Raw genomic sequence first — 21,035 nt, 5'->3', positions numbered from 1 at the left:
AAGGTGTCAGCAGGTTCACTTTCTTCTGAGGCCTCTCTTCTTTGCTTGCAGATGGCCACCTTCTCACTATATCCTTAGGTGGTCTTTCCTCATAGTGCTTCTATCCCTGGTGTCTCTCTGTATGCTCTCGCATCCTCTACCCATGATTACACCAGTATGATTAGATTAGAAACAACTCATGTGACCTCATTTAACTTGAATTACCTCTTTTGGAAGCCCTTTCTCAAAATACAGTCACATTCTGAAGTCCTGGGGATTAGGGCTTCAATATATGAATTTCAGGGCAACATAACACTACTGAACATAATAAATGAACGTAGTAGTTGATAATATCACTAAGAGAGAAGGAAATGGAGGGTATGTGGCTTCTCTTTGCAGTTGTTGTAGTTTAGTCTCTAAGCCGTGTCTGTCTCTTTGTGACCCCATAAACTGCAGCACGCCAGGCTTCTCTGTCCTTCACTGTCTCCCTGAGTTTGCTCAAATTCATGTCCATTGAGTCAGTAATGCCATCCAACCATCTCATCATCTGTTGTTGCTTTCTCCTCCTGCCTTCAAACTTTCCCAGTATCAGGGTCTTTTCCTAAGAGTTGGCTGTTTGTATCAGGTGGCCAAAGTATTGGAGCTTCAGCTTCAGCATCAGTCCTTCCAATGAATATTCAGGATTGATTTCCCTTAGGATTGACTGGCTTGATCTACTTGCCATCCAAGGGACTCTCAATAGTCTTCTCCAACACCACAGTTCAAAAGCATCAATTCTTCAGTGCTCAGCCTTCTTTATAGTTCGACTCTCACATCCATACATGACTACTAGAAAAATTATAGCTTTGACTATATGGACCTTTGTTGGCAAAGTGGTATCTCTGCTTTTTAATATGCTGTCTAGATTTGTCATAGCTATTCTTCCAAGGAGCAAGCATCTTTTAATCCGGAGACTGAAGTCACCATTCGCATTGATTTTGAAGCCCAAGAAAATGAAATCTGACACTGTTTACACATTTTCCCTATCTATTTGCCATCAAGTGATAGAACCAGATGCCATAATCTTCATTTTTTGAATGTTGAGTTTCAAGCCAGCTTTTTCACTGTCCTCTTTCACATTCATCAAGAGACTCTTTAGTTCCTCTTCACTTTCTGCCTATTAAAGTGATATCATCTGTGTAATTGAGGTTGTTGATGTTTAAAGTACACACACCAGATTCTTGACAAATATTATATAAATTAGATCAGCTATATAGGTTTACCAATTTACAGAAAATACAGTGGGCATAGGGATGTGTTAAGTCATGCGGAAGGATTCATCACAATCCAGACCTTAGGAAACTACAGAAGATACCATTTGTTTTTCTTTGATGCTTGGATTATACGAAGAGATGAAGGTAGACAATGGAGAATCTTTAAATAAAAAGACTCAAGAGACATATTCAGTTCAGTTTAGTTCAGTCGCTCAGTCGTGTCCAACTCTTTGCGACCCCATGAATCACAGCACGCCAGGTCTCCCTGTCCATCACCAACTCCCAGAGTTCACTCAGACTCACGTCCATCGAGTCAGTGATGCCATCCAGCCATCTCATCCTCTGTCATCCCCTTCTCCTCCTGCCCCCAATCCCTCCCAGCATCAGAGTCTTTTCCAATGAGTCAACTCTTCGCATGAGATGGCCAAAGTACTGGAGTTTCAGCTTTAGCATCATTCCTTCCAAAGAAATCTCAGGGCTGATCTCCTTCAGAATGGACTGGTTGGATCTCCTTGCAGTCCAAGGGACTCTCAAGAGTCTTCTCCAACACCACAGTTCAAAAGCAGCAATTCTTCGGCACTCAGCCTTCTTCACAGTCCAACTCTCACATCCATACATGACCACAGGAAAAACCATAGCCTTGACTAGACGAACCTTTGTTGGCAAGGTAATGTCTCTGCTTTTGAATATGCTATCTAGGTTGGTCATAACTTTCCTTCCAAGGAGTAAGCATCTTTTAATTTCATGGCTGCAGTCACCATCTGCAGTGATTTTGGAGCCCAAAAAAATAAAGTCTGCCAGTGTTTCCACTGTTTCCCCATCTATTTCCCATGAAGTGATGGGACCAGATGCCATGATCTTTGTTTTCTGAATGTTGAGCTTTAAGCCAACTTTTTCACTCTCCTCTTTCACTTTCATCAAGAGGCTTTTTAGTTCCTCTTCACTTTCTGCCTTAAGGGTGGTGTCATCTGCATATCTGAGGTGATTGATATTTCTCCCGGCAATCTTGATTCCAGCTTGTGCTTCTTCCAGTCCAGCATTTCTCATGATATATTCTGCATATAAGTTAAATAAGCAGGGTGACATATTAACTATTGTGAAATATGGATCCTAATTTGAATTAGGGCAACTGGAATACAAACATATTTGATAATTTTAAGAAATTGTAAATTTTAGGGAGCATGATAATGACATCATGATTGTGTTTTTAAATAGCTCTTTTTTTTAAAATACCTCTTAATGCTCAGAGATATTTACTGAGATAATTAGAAATAAAATTATATAATATCTGGCATTTATTTCAAAATAAATTAGGTAGGGATGGTGGCAAAAAGGAATAGGAGTATAAATAAACAGCTTGGAAAAATGCATTGATAATTGCTTAAGCAGAGTGATGAATATTTAGATTCATGATTCAATTCTGTCCATGTATATTTAAAATTTTTTATAATAAAAAGTTGTAAAGTTTTATACTGGCATTTTTAATTTAGCAGATGATCACAAAGTGGTATTTGGTACATCTTTTTAGTTGTTTTTCCTATTGTAATGATGCATTTTGATGAATCAATCTGTCTGTCTCCTGAGCTTTCCCTGCAAGGTTAATTATGTGCATTGGAGAGCTAGCCGAGGTTCGGAGAACAAGCTCTGGTTGGAGGGAAGTGTTTCTGCTCTCCGAGCAAACTACCTTATACGAGCGTTAAGCTTTGATGCCACCCTCATTAGCACAATATTTTAGTCACCTGTGGTAACCTGCCCAGATGTTTCTCTGATAATGTTCAGCTCAATAAATTTAGACTTCACACAGTGGTGCTTGTCATTTTATGCCCTCCTGTCCCAAATACACTTCAAAATATGTCCAATCCAGCTGTTAGCTTGACTGCATAAAATACTGTAATAACACTTTTGAGGACTGGGGTGATATTTGAAGTGTTTCAAGAATCTTTCCCCCCTGGGTTGGAAAACAGCTTTATCAGAACCAAAATTAATGTCCAAATCCATAGTTTCTATTTTACTTTCCACGGTAGCATTGTATTTAAAAAGGATTCTAGAAGAAAAAAAAGTGATTTTCTGATTTCTTACATATTAAATGAACAAGAATATACTCTAAAACAAAATTATTCTATCTCTATATTTTTACTACAGAATATGTAGTTTCAATGTTCAGGTCAAAATTATAAAATTTTAGTTATTTTATAAGGTTTAACTTAATAAATTAAAGCTCAGAAAACTTTGTGATTAAAATTAGATGAAATAATGGATATAAATGCAATGCTTATCAGTTTCAGATACACAGTAAGCCCTCCATAAATGATAGATACAATGATGGTTATACATTTTTTTTCCTCAAAATTATATCTAGGAGAGAATTTTAAGCCTGACTATTTTATTTATACCATGTTTTGAAGACAATCTAATATATTTAAATCCAGAGATGATTTTTTTACTTTAACCAAATTAATACTTGTTTAAATTAAATTGAGATTTTAATAAACCCCCAAAATTGTTTTCACTCAAAGAAAAGTGGCTGACATCTCCAATTTCAACAGAAGATTATACAGAAATACTTAGAATAATCATTGAGTCAGTATTCCTTAAAAATAAACCTTTTAAAGCAACATCATATGAAGGAAAGTTCTTATATATTCTTCTATTAAGGATTCTGTAATTGTTACTATAAGTTGATCAGATTCCTCCAGATTCATTTACTCTGGATTTTATTACTTTAGTATAATAAAATTTTATACATTTTACTATATGGTTCAAAAAATTCACAAAGGCATGTGTTGGGATTCTGATACTAATTTTTAAATGCATTTTAATAAAGAAGTAGAGATATTTTTCAGAAAGGTTATGTCTAGGAGAATAATCTCAGTTTTAGTCTGTCTATATTCCTTTCCCGCTCCCCCCCCCCCAAAATTTTCTGATACTAACCAAATGTTGTTATTCTTTAGCTTGAAGCCTTTATGTATCTGGTACTCCATTATGCTTTGACTTTGGAGAAAGGTTACAATTTGTTTCTTTCTGGGAGAATATGCTCCCAGCTGAAAATCATTTCCTTAGTTGAATAGAGCATCTCTTTGCAAAAATTTTCTGTTATCTCCTGAATAATTCCTAGTATGTACAGAAGAACAAGACTGATTAACAATTTCATCCTCAATAGCATGACCTTATTATTCATAGGGCGAATGAAACATTGATTCTTTACATTAAGGAAAGATATATTAAATAATATAATAATCTTCACATAGAGTATACAGTAGGCAAACCTATGGAAAAATTATGTTGTTGTAGAAAGTTTTTCAGTGAACATAACATAAATAACCAATGTTCATTGAAAGTTTACTCTTTTTACTTGCTGCTATAAATAAGACAAAGTATATATTTAAATATAAAAGGATTGAAGATCAACCAAAATGTTGACTGCATTGACATAGTGATAAAAATACAGAATATAAAAGTTATTCAAAAATATTTGAGTTGCATGTGCTTTTTACTCACTCTGATTTTAGTACCTATGTCTGACAGCAGTTAATCACACATAGCTTATCCTTTCCCTTCTTTTTTTTATAATTGGCTTTAAAAAGCCAAACATAGATTAAAGAAGTGAAAGATATTTTTCTACTGTTTTTCTCCATAGCAGATATAAAAGTATATATGAAATGCATCTGGGTATGTCTAAGGAAGAATAAGTCCATTCATACATCTATTTTTTAAAGGGATATATTTGACCACTATTCACCAGTATTTACTATAAAGTGAATAATATACAGTTAATAACATTCTGATTACTACAAAGTTATTGTTTTTCCTGACTTCTGCTGAACCCAGTAACCGAAAATACTGAGATCGAGTCTATATGTAAAATGGGTTCGGGTAAAGTTTGACAAAACATGCAGGTCAAGTTTAGATTAGAAAAATTTGTTCACGCATTTATTCCTACAGATTAGGTTTCCATGAACAAGTCTGAGACATTACATGTATCACAACCTTTCAGTAAATAAAGCACAGTGAATTCAACTTCTTGTAAAAGAATGGTTTTTCCTAAGGAACCTCTGAATGTCCATTTAACTAAGGCTTCTTTGGCTAATTAAAACATACCAGAATTTTTCTAGCTTTTTCATTTGAATGAGAAGGTTGTTGATAGTGATAAAATTTTTCGTTCAGGGGCTTTGCATTTAAAATTCCATTTGGATGACTGAAGATATGGATGCAGATTCTGATAGGGCTGCTTTAAAACATTGTCCAATTTAAATTGTTTGCATTACCTTGTCTAATTAACTATAAAATTATTTAACATGAAAGATTAAGACTTCAAAAAATTTTCTTTTTAACTTGAAATGACTTATTATATTGCTCAAAATGATGGAATCCCAGAAATATGGGCTTATCCATGGTTATGAATGGCTGTTTTTGTTTTAGTAAACATATATTTTTTTTCTTTTATTTTATTTTTTAACTTTACAATATTGTATTGGTTTTGCCATATATCAAAATGAATCCGCCACAGGTATACATGTGTTCCCCATCCTGAAAACCTAAGTTTGTCATGCTGGAGAGTTTATTCTATTATTTATTTCTTCTTTATTATTACTATTTCTTCAAGAATAGCTTTTCATTTTGTATAATATTTTTATTTTTTCTCTTCTTTTTTTTTTTTAGTTTTATTCCTAGGTTTTTGTTTTGTTTTGTTTTTTAAACTTTATTTTATTTTTAACTTTACAATATTGTATTGGTTTTGCTATATATCGAAATGAATCCGCCACAGGTATACATGTGTTCCCCATCCTGAACCCTCCTCCCTCCTCCCTCCCCATACCATCCTTCTGGGTCGTCCCAGTGTACCATCCCCAAGCGTCCAGTATCATGCATCGAACCTGCACTGGCGACTCGTTTCATATATGATATTATACATATTTCAATGCCATTCTCCCAAATCATCCCACCCTCTCCCTCTCCCACGGAGTCCAAAAGACTGTTCTATACATCAGTGTCTCTTTCGCTGTCTCGTATACAGGGTTATCGTTACCATCTTTCTAAATTCCATATATATGCGTTAGTATACTGTATTGGTGTTTTTCTTTCTGGCTTACTTCACTCTGTATAATAGGCTCCAGTTTCATCCACCTCATTAGAACTGATTGAAATGTATTCTTCTTAATGGCTGAGTAATACTCCATTGTGTATATGTACCACAGCGTTCTTATCCATTCATCTGCTGATGGACATCTAGGTGGCTTCCATGTCCTGGCTATTATAAACAGTGCTGCGATGAACACTGGGGTACACGTATCTCTTTCCCTTCTGGTTTCCTCAGTGTGTATGCCCAGCAGTGGGATTGCTAGGTCATAAGGCAGTTCTAGTTCCAGTTTTTTAAGGAATCTCCACACTGTTCTCCATAGTGGCTGTACTAGTTTGCATTCCCACCAACAGTGTAAGAGGTTCCCTTTTCTCCACACCCTCTCCAGCATTTATTGCTTGTAGACTTTTGGATCGCAGCCATTCTGACTGGCGTGAAATGGTACCTCATAGTGGTTTTGATTTGCATTTCTCTGATAATGAGTGATGTTGAGCATCTTTTCATGTGTTTGTTAGCCATCTGTATGTCTTCTTCGGAGAAATGTCTATTTAGTTCTTTGGCCCATTTTTTGATTGGGTCATTTATTTTTCTGGAATTAAGCTGTAGGAGTTGCTTGTATATTCTCGAGATTAGTTGTTTGTCAGTTGCTTCATTTGCTATTATCTTCTCCCATTCTGAAGGCTGTCTTTTCACCTTGCTTATAGTTTCCTTTGTTGTGCAGAAGCTTTTAAGTTTAATTAGGTCCCATTTGTTTATTTTTGCTTTATTTCCAATATTCTAGGAGGTGGGTTATAGAGGATCCTGGTTAGTAAACATATTTAAGGGCTTCCTAGGAGCTCGGAGGTTAAGAATTTACCTGCCAATGCAAGAGACATAAGTTTGATCCCGAGTTGGAAAGATCTCCTGGAGAAGGAAATGGCAACCCACTCCAGTATTCTTGCCTGGGAAATCCAATGGACAGAGGAGCCTGGAGGTCTACAGTCCATGAGGTCACAAAAGAATGGGACATGAATTAGTGACTAAACAACAACAGACATATTTAAACAACAACAAAACCCCCAAACTATTTATATATGTATTTTATGTATACACATATAAAAAGCCCAAAATGGCCCTTAGGCATATTATGTGCTCAGTCGCTTCAGTCGTGTCTGACTCTTTGTGACCTATGGACTGTGTAGTCCACCAGACTCCTCTATCCATGGGATTCTCCAGGCAAGAATACTGAAGTGGGTTGCCATGCCCTCCTCCAGGTTAGGCATATATGCTACTGCTGCTAAGTCACTTCAGTCGTCTCTGACTCTGTGCGACCCCATAGAAGGCAGCCCACCAGGCTTCCCCATCCCTGGGATGCTCCAGGCAAGAACACTGGAGTGGGTTGCCATTTCCTTCTCCAATGCATGAAAGTGAAAAGTGAAAGTGAAGTCGCTTAGTCGTGTCCGACTCTAGCGACCCCATGGACTGCAGCCTACCAGGCTCCTCCGTCCATGGTATTTTCTTGGCAAAAGTACTGGAGTGGGGTATCATTGCCTTCTCCGTAGGCATATATGAGTAAGTGCAAATTGTAAATGACTGTGAAGATTTTCCCCAACATTTAGAAAAGTTCTTCTCTAATGCAGAAGAAATAATATACTATGGTATCAAATGTTCTTTCTGCTAAAGGAAGCAACTACAGAAATGTTTTATTTGTATAAAGTAACAAGTGCTATAGATGCAAAAACAAACAAAAAATCCAACAACTTCCCCAATAATACTTCAAAATGAGCATATCAAACTTGATTTTCTTTAGAATGTAGTTACTTCTTTATCTTCTGGACAAAAATGCTAAGTCAGTCTGTCTTCAAAGAAAAGCAATTATAATTTGAGGACACTTCATATTCACCTCTATTGCCTGCACCAATTCCACCTCATCTGAAGTTTTCCATTTCATGAAAATCATTAAAGTCTCCACTGATGTCTGTGGCACCAATTGTTTATTCTGGATCAGGACCTCTGGTAAAACTTCTTGCTCAAGCAGGATCTCTTTTCTTCTATGATTTGCTATCACCAGGTTCACTATCAGATATTTTCTTTTTGTACCATCTTTTTCTTTACCAGCTTTTTGAGAATTAAGAAATGCTTCAATTAACTCTGGACAATCTAAATGTTCTTCCAGCTCTAAAGGATTGTCTGTATCTGTTAATCTCTTCCATTTCAGGAAATACCTCACCTTCCCGTTTACTACATGTCAGTCTAGTTCTTTTTCTACTACAAATTCTTCAGATTCTGCCTCTTTGAATTTTTTATCCTGTTTGTTCTGTTTCTTTCTCATTTTTTTTTACATTAGAGGCACGGTGCCTAGTGATCCCCTGAGGGCAGGGAGAGGGAACATTGTGGGAGAGGGCCATGACCAAAGTCTCCTCAGTGGAGGTTTCTCCTGCTTTGCCCATACATTTATTAAACCAAGTGCAATGTATTGAGGATAAAGAAACAAATATTTGGATCAAAGCCATTTATTGGCTATATATTGTATGTTAGTAATACAAAAGTGCTACAGGTATTATAAGTAAAAAAGATGATTCTGCTGGGGGAAATAAGTAGGTCAGTGACTAAAAATTAGATTAATTAGCCCAGATAATAAGCGCTACAGGAGTCTTGTTTGAGACATGTGGCAAGAGCAAACTCGTCAGTATTTGGTAAGTGCTTTCTTGATTCTAATTTGAGGAAATTTAAAGCAATCAGCCAAAAATCTCCAAAACTAGACAACAACAACAACAAAAACTTGATACTAAAATGAGGATTTATGAACTATGATCTGTACTGACTGAATGGTCATCCCCTATACCCCTGCAAAAAAAGAAAAAAATGTCCATGAACTAACCCCTGAAACCTGTGAATGTGAGCTTATTTGGGAGAAAGGCCTTTGCACATACAACTAATATAAGGACTTCAAAATGGAATCACCGTAGATTATCCAGGCAGACCGTAAATATCCTTAGAAAGATGGTGGAAGATTTAAGACAGAAAAGGACAAAGACAGAGTGGCTGTGTAAAGACTTTAGAGGCAGAGATTGGAATTTCTCAGCCACAAGCTGAGGACTGCCTGGACCCACCAGCAACTGGAAAAGGCAAGGAAAGATTCTCATCTAGTTGCTTTGGAGAAAACAGAGCCCTGACAACATCTTGATTTCAGATCTATTCTCTAGAACTGTGAGAGAACAAATTTATGCTGTTTAAACTGCTGAAATTGTGGTAATTTATTATGGCAGCTATAGAAAACAAATCATGATCTAATCTGCCTTATTTTGCAAATCATAGACATTTTTGAAAGTGTTTCAGTCACTACAAAGATGAAAGTGCATGTAGAAATGTCTATATGAATCACAGTAGGGAACATTTTCTTTATTACATTTAGATAGATATTGCTATTATATACCACAGCACATCATAGTGTTTGGTTTTTTCCCTCTCCCCATGTCCATGAGTCTATTCTTTATGTCTGTTTCTCCATTGCTGCCCTGAAAATAAATTCTTCAGTACCATTTTTCTAGATTCTGTATATATGTGTTAGAATATATTTAACTTTCTCTTTCTGACTTACTTCACTCTGTATAATAGGTTCTAGGTTCATCCACCTCATTAGAACTAACTCAAGTGTGTTCCTTTTTATGGCTGAGTAATAGTCCATTGGGTATATGTACCACTACTTCTTTATCCATTCATTTATCGATGGACATCTAGTTTGCTTCCATGTTCTACCTATTGTAAATAGCTCTGCAATGAACAATGGGACATATATGTCTTTTCAATTTTGGTTTCCTCAGGGAAACCTGGGAAACCTAGGAGTGCTGGGTCATATGGTAGTTTTATTCTTAGTTTTTTAAGGAATCTCCATACCATCTTTCCTAGTGGCTGTATCGATTTGCATTCCCACCAACAGTGCAAGAGTGTTCCCTTTTCTCCACACCCTCTCCACCATTTATTGCTTGTAGACTCTTTGATGATGGCCATTCTGACCTGTGTGAGGTGATATCTCATTGTAGTTCTGATTTGCATTTCTCTAATAATGAGTGATGTTGAGCATCTTTTCATGTGTTTGTTAGCCATCTGTATGTCTTCTTTGTAGAAATGTCTGTTTAGGTCTTCTTCCCACTTTTTGATTGGGTTGTTTGTTCTTCTGGTATTGAGTTGTATGAGCAGCTTGTATATTTTGGAAATTAATCCTTTGTCAGTTGTTTCATGCTATTATTTTCTGCCATTCTGAGGGTTGTCTTTTCACCTTGCTTATAGTTTCCTTTGCTGTGCAAAAGCTTTTAATTTAATCAGGTCCCACTTGTTTACTTTTGTTTTTATTTCTGTTACTGTAGGAGGTGGGTCATGGAGGAGGCAATGGCAACCCACTCCATTACTCGTGCCTGGAAAATCCCATGGACGGAGGAGCCTGGTAGGCTGTAGTCCATGGGGTCACAAAGAGTCGGACACTTAACTGAGCGACTTCACTTTCACTTTTCACTTTCATGCACTGCAGAAGGAAATGGCAACCCACTCCAGTGTTCTTACCTGGAGAATCCCAGGGATGGGGGAGCCTGGTGGGCTGCCATCTGTGGGGTCGCACAGAGTCGGACACGACTGAAGCGACTTAGCAGCAGCAGCAGCAGCAGGAGGTGGGTCATGGAGGATCTTGCTTTAATTTATGTCATCATGTGTTCTACCTGTGTTTTCCTCTAAGAGTTTTATAGTTTTTGGTCTTACATTTAGTTCTTTAATCCATTTTGAGTTTATCTTTGTGTATGGTATTAGGAAGGGTTCTAATTTCATTCTTTTACATGTAGCCATCAAGTTCTCCCTGCACCATTTATTGAAGAGGCTGTCTTTGCCCCATTGTATATTGCCTCCTTTGTCAAAAATAAGATGCCCATAGGTGCATGGGATTATTTCTGGACTTTCTATCTTGTTCCATTGGTCTATATTTCTGTTTTTGTGCCAGTACCATACTGTCTGGATGACTATGGCTTTGTAGTATAATCTAAAGTCAGGAAGATTGATTCCTCCAATTCCATTCTTCTTTCTCAAGACTGCTTTGGCTATTCAGAGTCTTTTGTGTTTCCATATGAATTGTGAAGTTTTTTGTTCTAGTTCTCTGAAAAATGTCTTTGGAATTTGAAAGAGATTGCATTGAATCTGTACATTGCCTTTGATAGTACAATCATTTTCACAGCATTGATTCTTTCTACCCAGGAACATGGAATGTTTATGTAGTCTTTGATTTCTTTCATTAGTGTCTTATAATTTTATGGGTACAGTTCTTTTGTCTCCTTGGGTAGGTTTATTCCTAGATATTTAATTCTATTTGTTGCAATAGTGAATGATATTGAATCCTTAATTTCTCTTTCTGATTATTCATTGTTAGTATATAGAAATGCAATTGATTTCTGTGTATTGATTTTGAATCCTGAAACTTTGCTAAATTCACTGATAACCTCTAGTAATTTTCTGATACTATCTTTAGAGTTTTCTGTATACAGTATCATGTCATCTGCAAACAGAGCTTTACTTCTTCTTTTCTGATCTGGATTCTTTTTATTTCTTTTTCTTCTCTGATTGCTGTAGCTAGGACTTCCAGAACTATGTTGAATAATAGTGGGGAAAGTGGACACCCTTGTCTTGTTCCTGATCTTTGGGGGAATGCTTTCAGTTTTTCACCATTGAGAATAATGTTTGCTGTAGTCTTATCGTATATGGCCTTTACTATGTTGAGGTAGCTTCATTATATGCCCGTTTTTTGAAGAGTTTTCATCATAAATGGGTGCTGAATTTTATCAAAGGCTTTTTCTGCATCTATTGAAATGATCGTGTTTTTTATCTTTCAGTTTGTTAATATGATGTATCACATTAATTGATTTGCGTATACTGAAGAATCCTTGCATTCCAGGAATAAACCCACCTTGATCATGATGTATGAGCTTTTTGATGTGTTGCTGAATTCTGTTTGGTAAAATTTTGTTGAGGATTTTTGCATCTATGTTCATCAGTGATATTGGCCTGTGGTTTTCTCTTTTTGTGTTGTCTTTGTCTGGTTTTGGTATTAGGGTGATGGTTGCCTCGTAGAATGAGTTTGGAAGTGCTCCTTTGCAATTTCTGAAAGAGTTTTAAAACAATAGGCATTAGCCCCTCTCTAAATATTTGATAGAATTCTCCTGTGAAGCCATCTGGTCCTGGGCTTTTATGTTTTGGGAGATTTTTTATCACAGCTTCAATTTCAGTGTTTGCAATTCAGTTGCTCATAATTTCTATTTCTTCCTGGTTCAGTCTTGGAAGACTGAACTTTCCTAAGAATCTGTCCATTTCTTCCAGAATATCCATTTTATTGCCATATAGTTGTTCATAATAGTCTCTTGTAATCCTTTATATTTCTGCATTGTCTGTTGTAACCTCTCCTTTTTCATTTCTAATTTTGTTGATTAGATCTTCTCTCTTTTTTCCTTGATGAGTCTGGCTAAAGGCTTGTCAATTTTATCTTCTCAAAAACAAACTTCTAGGTTTATTAATCTTTACTATTGTTTCTTTCATTTCTTTTTCATTTATTTCTGCTCAGATCTTCATGATTTCTTTCCTTCTACTAATTTTAGGTTTTTGCTCTTCTTTTTCCAGTTGTTCTGGGCATAAAGTTAGGTTGTCTATTCGATGTTTTTCTTGTCCCTTGAGGTAGGATTGTATTGCTATAAACTTCCCTCTTAGAACTGCTTTTGCTGCATCCCATAGATTTTGAGATGTCATGTTTTCATTGTCATTTGCGTCTAGAAATTTTTTTGACTTCCCTTTTGATTTCTTCAGTAACCTGTTGATTATTAAGAAATGTGTTGTTTAATCTCCATGTGTTTGTGTTTTTTACAGTTTTTTTCTTGTAATCGATATCTAGTCTCATGGCATGGTGGTTGGAGAAGATGCTTGATACAATTTCAGTTTTCTTAAATTTACTGAGGTTTGATTTGTGACCCAAGATGTAGTCTGTCATGGAAAATGTTCCATGTGCACTTGAGAAGAAGGTGTATTCTTCTGCATTTGGATGAAATGTCCTGAAGATATCAATGAGATCCATCTCAGCTAATTTTAGACTTGTGTTTCCTTGTTAATTTTCTGTTTTGATGATCTGTCCATTGGTGTAAGTGGGGTGTTAAAGTCTCCTACTATTATTGTGTTACTATAGAGTTCTCCTTTTATATCTGTTAGTGTTTTCTTATGTATTGAGGTGCTCCTATGTTGGGTGCATAGATATTTACAATTGTTTTGTCTTCCCCATCGATTGATCCCTTGATCATTATGTAGTGTCCTTCCTTATCTCTTATAATCTTCTTTATTTTAAGATCTATTTTGTCTGATATGAAGGTTGCTGCTCCAGCTTTGTTTTGCTTCCTATTTGCATGAATATATTTTCCATCCTCTCACTTTCAGTCTATATGTGTTTGAAGTGGGTTACTTGTAGACAGCATATGTATGGATCTTGTTTTTTATCCATTCAGCCAGTCTGTGTCTTTTAGTTGGAGAATTTAATCCAATTACATTTAAAGTAATTCTTGATATATATGTTCCTATTGCCATTTTCTTAATTGTTTGGGTTGATTTTTGTAGATGTTTATTTCTTCTCTTGTATTTCTTGACTATATAATTTCCTTTAATATTTGTTGTAAAGCTGGTTTGGTGGTACTGAATTCTCTTAACTTTTGCTTGGCTGAAAAGCTTTTTATTTCTCCATCAATTTTGAATGAGATCCTTGCTGGGTACTATAATCTTGGTTGTAGATTTTTCCCTTTCAGTGCATTAAATATATCCTGCCATTCCCTTCTGGCCTGCAGAGTTTCTGTTGAAAGTTCAGCATAAATGTATGGGGTTTCGCTTTTATGTTTGTTCCCTTGTATGTTACTTGTTGCTTTTCCTTTGCTGCTTTTAAATTTTTTTCTTTGTGTTTAATATTTGTTAGTTTGATTAGTGTGTGTCTTGGCATGTTTCTCCTTGGGTTTATCCTCTATGGGACACATTATGCCTCTTGGACTTGATTGACTATTTCCTTTTCCATGTTGGATAAATTTTCAACTATAATCTCTTCAAAAATTTTCTCATACCCTTTCTTTCTCTCTTCTTCTTCTGGGACCCCTATAATTCAAATGTAGGTGTGTTTGATATTGTCCCAGAGGTCTCTGAGACTGTCCTCAGTTCTTTTCATTCTTTTTACTTTATTCTGCTCTTCAGAAGTTATTTCCACCATTTTATCTTCCAGCTCACTGATTCGTTTTTCTGCTTTGAATATTCTGCTATTGATTCCTTTGAGAGTATTTTTAATTTCAGTAATTATGTTGTTTGTATGTTTATTCTTTTTTTTTAATTTAGTCGTTTAATAGGTTCATTCTTTTTTTTTTTTTAACTTTACAATATTGTATTGGTTTTGCCATACATCAACATGAATCAGCCACAGGTATACACATGTTCCCCATCCTGAACCCCCATCCTTCCTCCCTCCCTGTACCATCCCTCTGGGTCGTATGTTTATTCTTTAATTCTTCTAGGTCTTTGTTGATTGATTATTGCATTTTCTCCATTTTGTTTTCAAGGTTTTTCATCATCTTTACTATCAGTATTCTGAATTCTTTTTCAGGTAGTTTGCCTATTTCCCCTTCATTTATTTGGACTTCTGTGTTTCTGGTTTGTTACTTCATTTGTGTAGTATTTCTTTGCATTTTCATTTTTTTTTTAAATTATTGTGTTTGAGGTCTCATTTTTCTAAGCTTCAAAGTTGAACTTTTTTATTCCTTTTAGTTTCTGCCCTCCTAAGCTTGGTCCAGTGGTTTGTGAAAGCTTCTTATAGGGTGAGATTTGTGCTGAGTTTGTTTGTTTGTTTTTTCTCTCATGGGCAAGACTGGGATGGTAATCTTGTCTGCTGATGATTAGGTTGATATTTTTGTTTTGTTTGTTTAGATGAGGTGTACAGGGTGCTACTGGTGGTTGGGTGATGCCAGGTCTTGTACTCAAGTGGTTTCCTTTGTATGAGTTCTCACTATTTGATACTCCCTAGGGTTAGTTCTCTGGTAGTCTAGGGTCTAGGGTCTTGGACTCAGTGCTCCCAGTCCAAAGGCTCTGGGCTTGATCTCTGGTCAGGGGCAAAGATTCCACAAGTGATTTGTATGACATTAAGTGAGATTAAAACAAATACCCAAAAATGAGAAACCAAACAGGAACCACAGACATATGGCAGTTACAAAATCAGGCACATAATAATTAAAATAATGGAATATACACATATACATATATACCCATAAGCAAAGTCAAAACAGTCCAACAAATATTAAGTACAGTAGATGGAAATGGGAACAGAGGGAATCAAAAATTATATTTACCAGTTAAGAACAAAACTAACTAAAGCACAGACTGGAAAACAAAACTAAAACAAGGTGCCTAGTGAAGAATAAAGCAATGTAAACAAAATTAAGAAATATATTGAGATGAAAGGAAAGAAAGAAAGAATAGACATGCAAAGTTAAATAGAGATAGATGAAGAAGATTTATATACATTAAAGATGAACTACAAGGGGAGAAGAACAGTAGGAAAAGCATACAAGAAATAAATGTAGAAAAAGTAGAATAGGTTTTTAAAAATTAAAAAGTAAAATTATAAAAAAGAGAAAAGAAAAAAAAAGGAAGAAGAAAGAAAAAAAGGAAAACTCCACAGAACTGCAAAAGCCCAACATAGAGGCAGAGGTTTATAGTAATAATAAAAAGTGTGACTGAATATACACATATACACCCATAAGCAAAATCAAAACAGTCCAACAAAAATAAAGTACCTCACCTTGCTGTACTGATCTCTGGACCTGCTGTGGGGTCAGCTCAGATTCTAAATTAGCCCTACTCCTGTGTGTTCTTGCCTCCAGTGTCCACAGCTAACAGAACTAGTGCGTTTTCTTTTGTGGGAGGTCTGTTTCCTTTTATATTTTCCATAGACACACAGTCTGCCTTGATGGTCCTGTGGATTTAATCTGCAACTTGTATGGCTGGTGGGAAGCTTTTGTGTCTTCTTCCTTAGCCACACTGCCCCTGGGTTTTGATTGTGGTTTTATTTCCACCTCTACATGGGGTTGTCCACTGGGGTTTGCTCCTGAGGCTGCCCTGGAGGACTTGGGTCTGTCCCTGTGAGGGCCAGGTGTGGAGGTGGCGCAGCTGCTTGGGTTGCAGGGGTTCTGGCAGCACCACGGAGTCAGGGGAGTTTGTGGCTAGGGCAGCAGGACATATAGTGCTCTAGAAGGGTATGGCAACCAGTATTGGCCAATACGCTCCAGTAGTCTTGCCTGGATTCCAGCTAAGCTATTTCAAATCCTAAAAGGCAATGCTGTTAAAGTGCTGCACTCAATATACTAGAAAATTTCGAAAACTCAGCAGTGGCCATAGGAAATGGCCACTGGAAATGGTCAGTTTTCATTCCAATTCCAAAGAAAGGCAATGCCAAAGAATGCTCAGACTACCACACAATTGGACTCATCTCACATGTTAGCAAAGTAATGCTCAAAATTCTCGAAGCCAGCCTTCAGCAATACATAAACTGTGAACTTCCAGATGTTCAAGCTGGTTTTAGAAAAGGCAGAGGAACCAGAGATCAAATTGCCAACATCTGCTGGATCATCAAAAAGCAAGAGAGTTCCAGAAAAACATCTACTTCTGCTTTAAGACTACACCAAAGCCTTTAACTGTGTGGATCACAACAAACTGTGAAAAATTCTTCAAGAGATGGGAATACAGGACCACCTGACTTACCTCCTGAGAAATCTGTATGCAGGTAAAGAAGCAACAGTTAGAACTGGACATGGAACAACAGACTGGTTCCAAATAGGAAAAGGAGTACGTAAAGTCTGTATAATGTCACCCTGCTTGTTTAACTTATACGCAGAGTACATCATGAGAAATGCTGGGCTGGATGAACCACAAGCTGGAATCAAGATTGCTGGGAGAATTATCAATAACCTCAGATATTCAGATGACACCATTCTTATGGCAGAAAGCAAAGAACTAAAAAGCCTCTTGATGAAAGTCAAAGAGGAGAATGAAAAAGTTGGCTTAAAGCTCAACATTCAGAAAGCTAAGATCATGAAATCTGGTCCCATCACTTCATGGCAAATAGATGAGGAAACAATGGAAACAGTGACTTTATTTTGGGGGGCTCCAAAATCACTGCAGATGGTGACTGCAGGCATGAAATTAAGACACTTGCTCCTTGGAAGAAAAGCTGTGATCAACCTAGACAGCTTATTAAAAAGCAGAGACATTACTTTATGTACAAAGATCTGTCTAGTCAAAGCTATGGTTTTTTCCAGTAGTCATGTATGGGTGTGAGAGTTGGACTATAAAGAAAGCTGAGCACTGAAGAATTGATGCTTTTGAACTGTGGTGTTGAAGGAAACTCTTGAGAATCCCTTGGATTGCAAGGAGATCCAACCGGTCCATCCTAAAAACAATCAGTCCTGAGTATTCATTGGAAGGGCTGATGCTGAAGCTTGAAACTCCAATACTTTGGCCACCTGATGCAAAGAACTGACTCACTTGAAAAGACCCTGATGCTGGGAAAGATTGAAGGTCGAGGAGAAGGGGACGACAGAGGATGAGATGGTTGGATGGCATCACTGACTCTATGGACATGAGTTTGAATAAGCTCCAGGAATTGGTGATGGATAGGGAAGCCTGGTGTAATGCAGTCCATGGGGTCTCAAAGAGTCAGACACGATTGAGTGATTGAGCTGAACTGAACTGATTCTTGCCTGGAGAACTCCCCTGACAGAGAAGCCCTGAAGGCCATAGTCTACAGGGTTGCAGAGTTGGACACGACTGAAATGACCCTGTGTGTATACATGCAAGACTTTTTGTCTGTTGAAGCTCTGCCCTAGTGAGAGTTGAAGGTGTCACAGCTGCTTGGTTTGTGGATACCCTGGTGGCACCAATCGTGCAGGGACACGTAATGCCTCCACAGCAGGAGTTATAGCCCAACCAGAGTCTTTTTTCAATCCTTTTGTAGCTGTTGATCAGAAGGCCTCTTTGGCTAGTCTTTCTCCATAGCTCTGCCCATTCAGGAACTTAGAGGACTCCCTTGCCTGGGGTCCTTTTCTTTTGTTCAGTGAGTCAGGCACATAGAGGGGCCCCCCTGGCTGGGGACCTACTCTATAGATCGACACATCAGGCACTTAACAGGTCACCCTGGGTGGGGTCCTACTTTGTAGTTCAGTGCATCAGGCACTTGATGGGCTAGCCTCTCAATTGTTCAGCTGCTGATGCTGGCAGGTGAGGAGAGAGAGGCTATGGTGATGGAACCACCCCCTACTCATGACTCAGCAGTATCACCTTGCTTCCATGGCTGCCTGGCTTTCCTCCACAGGCATTTCCCACCACAGTCTCCTCCCTCACATCCCCTCGATTGGTCTCTCCACAATCAACAGCAGTCCTTGCTGTGGGATTGCCCCACAATCCCTAAACTCCAGCTCCCACCTGCTGTGTCTTCCAGGGAACCTGCGTCCCTGTCTGGGGTATGTATGGCTGCAGCCAGGACTGTCTGATTCTCATTCCATTTAGGCTGCCACAGATCAGCTGTTTCACTCTCAGCCTTAAATATTTCTCCATTGACTTAGAAAACTGCCCTGATGTGAGGATCGGACACCTGCTTCAGTTCCCCCATCCGCTGAGGGCAGGTCCAATCCTACTAACACTCCTGTTTTTCCCCCAGTTCCTTCATCTTACCAAGTTTTGCGTGGTTTATATATTCTTTTCCACTGGTCAGGTACTCCTGTCCACTCTCACATTTCACATCACAGATGGTGTTCTCCATGCACATCTGTGTCTGAAGGTGTATTCCCTATGTATCAATGGAGAGAGATATACTCCATGTTCACCTATTCCTCCACCATCTTTCTCTCTCTCTCTCTCTTTTTAAAGCTTTATAATATAAAGGAAGGTATTGGGGAAAGAAAAGAAAATTCCTCACACATGTACATATATTCAACTTCCTACTGCTGTCTAGAAGCCTTGAGTATTTCCAGTCAACTTCAGAGGCAAAGGCAACTACTGACTTCCCATAAACCTTGGGTTTCAATTATTTATTACTGAGTAACAAAACAGCCCCAATATTATTGGCTTAAAGCAAAAGCTATTTTATTTCTAAGGATTCTGTGGGTCTGGTATTCAGCCTTGGCCCAGTGGGGATGGATCACCTGTCCTCTGCATGGTGTTGACTGATATTACTCAGCTGGGGCCAGAGAATCCAAGATGGTGTCACTCATGTCTGGTGCCTGGGTGTTAGCTGTTGATTGGTGTTATTTAGTTCTCTTCCATGTGGTTTCTTTTTCTTTCCACATAGTCTGTCATTACCAAGTATTCTAACCCATTCCTTTTTGAAAACTTGTTTTCTGGCTTCTAAAAATGGGGGGAAAAATAATACAAGATCTCTTAAGACCCAGGCCCAGGCTCAGAATCATGTGTCATCCCTTCTGCCTCATTCTGTTGGTGAATGAAGTCATAAAGCAACCCCAGAGTCAGGAAAGGGAAATGGACCACAGCTGTTGATGAAAGATTATTATGCATGCACAGGCATAGGAGGAATTATCTGTGGCTGTCTTGCAAGCTACTTATACAATACTCTGCTTTTTCTTTCCTTTTACAATGCTCTGCTTTTTCTAGTAATTTTCTTTGATGCCACCCAGTCCTTTATCACAGATTACCTCCCATATTTAAATACTTCTAATTTATATCATCTTTTGGGAATTATGAATATGTGGAAGCTTTTTTGTTGTAGCTTTTTTCTTTTAAAAAATTTTGTGCTTTATAATGTCAAAAAGATCACACACATTTGGATGTAAAATATGATGTGCTCTATATTTCCTTGTATCTCATAATACCAGCACAGCAAGTTTTTAATAAATAAGTATCTTGATTATAAATGTTGAGTGACAGAGAATAATGTGTTTAGACTATGTACAGTGTTGTATTAGAGTTCACTAGATTGTCCATCGCTAAATCTCTTGCAGATTATTGTGATTAGTTAGTTCTAACCTTTTCCAAACCCCTGCATTTTCTCATGCTTATAGTATATATGCGATTATAGGTAATAATTGCCAATGGAAGTATATAGGGGGAATCCTATTTAGAAAAGAGCAATTAGAAAAACAAATAAATCCACAAAGTAGTATCAACTCTTTTTTGAAGTATACTAGAAGGCGATGGCACCCCACTCCAGTACTCTTGCCTGGAAAATCCCATGGACAGAGGAGCCTGGTGGCCTGCAGTGCATGGGGTCGCGGAGAGTCGGACACAACTGAGCAACTTCACTTTCACTTTTCACTGTCATGCATTGGAGAAGGAAATGGCAACCCATTCCAGTGTTCTTGCCTGGAGAATCCCAGGGACAGGGGAGCCTGGTGGGCTGCTGTCTATGGGGTCACACAGAGTGGGACACAACTGAAGCGACTTAGCAGCAGCAGAAGCAGCAGCATTTTAAAACATGCCTGATTTATGGAAGTTTCAATTGCTCGAATGTTTGTAATATTTTACAATGAAATAAAAATTATATTCAGAACTAGTTAAGAATGCCTAGAGGCATAGTCAATCATTTGATGATTCACAGCTACCCAGGAAATTCAAGCACTCCACCCTCATTTTGCACGTAAGCACAGATCTGATTAAGTGGGAGCTGGAAAGGAAGGATTACACTGTGACCTGGACAA

The 21,035-nt window shown here is 37.7% G+C and overlaps 1 protein-coding gene and 1 pseudogene across 1 annotated transcript in view; one reads left to right on the top strand and one right to left on the bottom strand.

The window, feature by feature from the left end:
* Positions 1–21,035, top strand: part of GRID2 (glutamate ionotropic receptor delta type subunit 2) — a 1,609,032-nt gene that overhangs the window by 1,179,850 nt on the left and 408,147 nt on the right. The gene's annotated exons all lie outside the window — the stretch shown is intronic.
* Positions 8,095–8,620, bottom strand: LOC102407408 (annotated as a pseudogene).

Source organism: Bubalus bubalis, chromosome 7 (genome assembly GCF_019923935.1).
Source record: "Bubalus bubalis isolate 160015118507 breed Murrah chromosome 7, NDDB_SH_1, whole genome shotgun sequence".
NCBI lineage: Eukaryota > Metazoa > Chordata > Mammalia > Artiodactyla > Bovidae > Bubalus > Bubalus bubalis.
This window is presented reverse-complemented; position numbering and strand designations above follow the sequence as displayed.